The following is a 306-nucleotide window of genomic DNA, read 5'->3' as shown; positions in this document are numbered from 1 at the left end:
CACACACACACACACACACACACACACACACACACACACACACACACCAGGCACCTGCTGAAAGACACCTGCAGCCTGAAGAAATGGCAGGTGATGCTAAAAGGATGTGGCTCCATTGGTAGAGCTCTTACCTTCTCTGCCCAAAGCCCCAAGTTCCATAAACCAGAAATGGTGGCACATGCCACTAATCCTATCACTCGGGACACAATTGTAAGAGAATGGAAATGAAGGTCATCCTCAACTGCATAGTGAGTCTGAGGGCAGTATGAGGTAAATGAGACCCTATCTCAAGAAAGAAAAGGGGAG

Source organism: Grammomys surdaster, unplaced genomic scaffold (genome assembly GCF_004785775.1).
Source record: "Grammomys surdaster isolate TR1022 unplaced genomic scaffold, NIH_TR_1.0 125756, whole genome shotgun sequence".
Taxonomy (NCBI): Eukaryota; Metazoa; Chordata; class Mammalia; order Rodentia; family Muridae; genus Grammomys; species Grammomys surdaster.
This window is presented reverse-complemented; position numbering follows the sequence as displayed.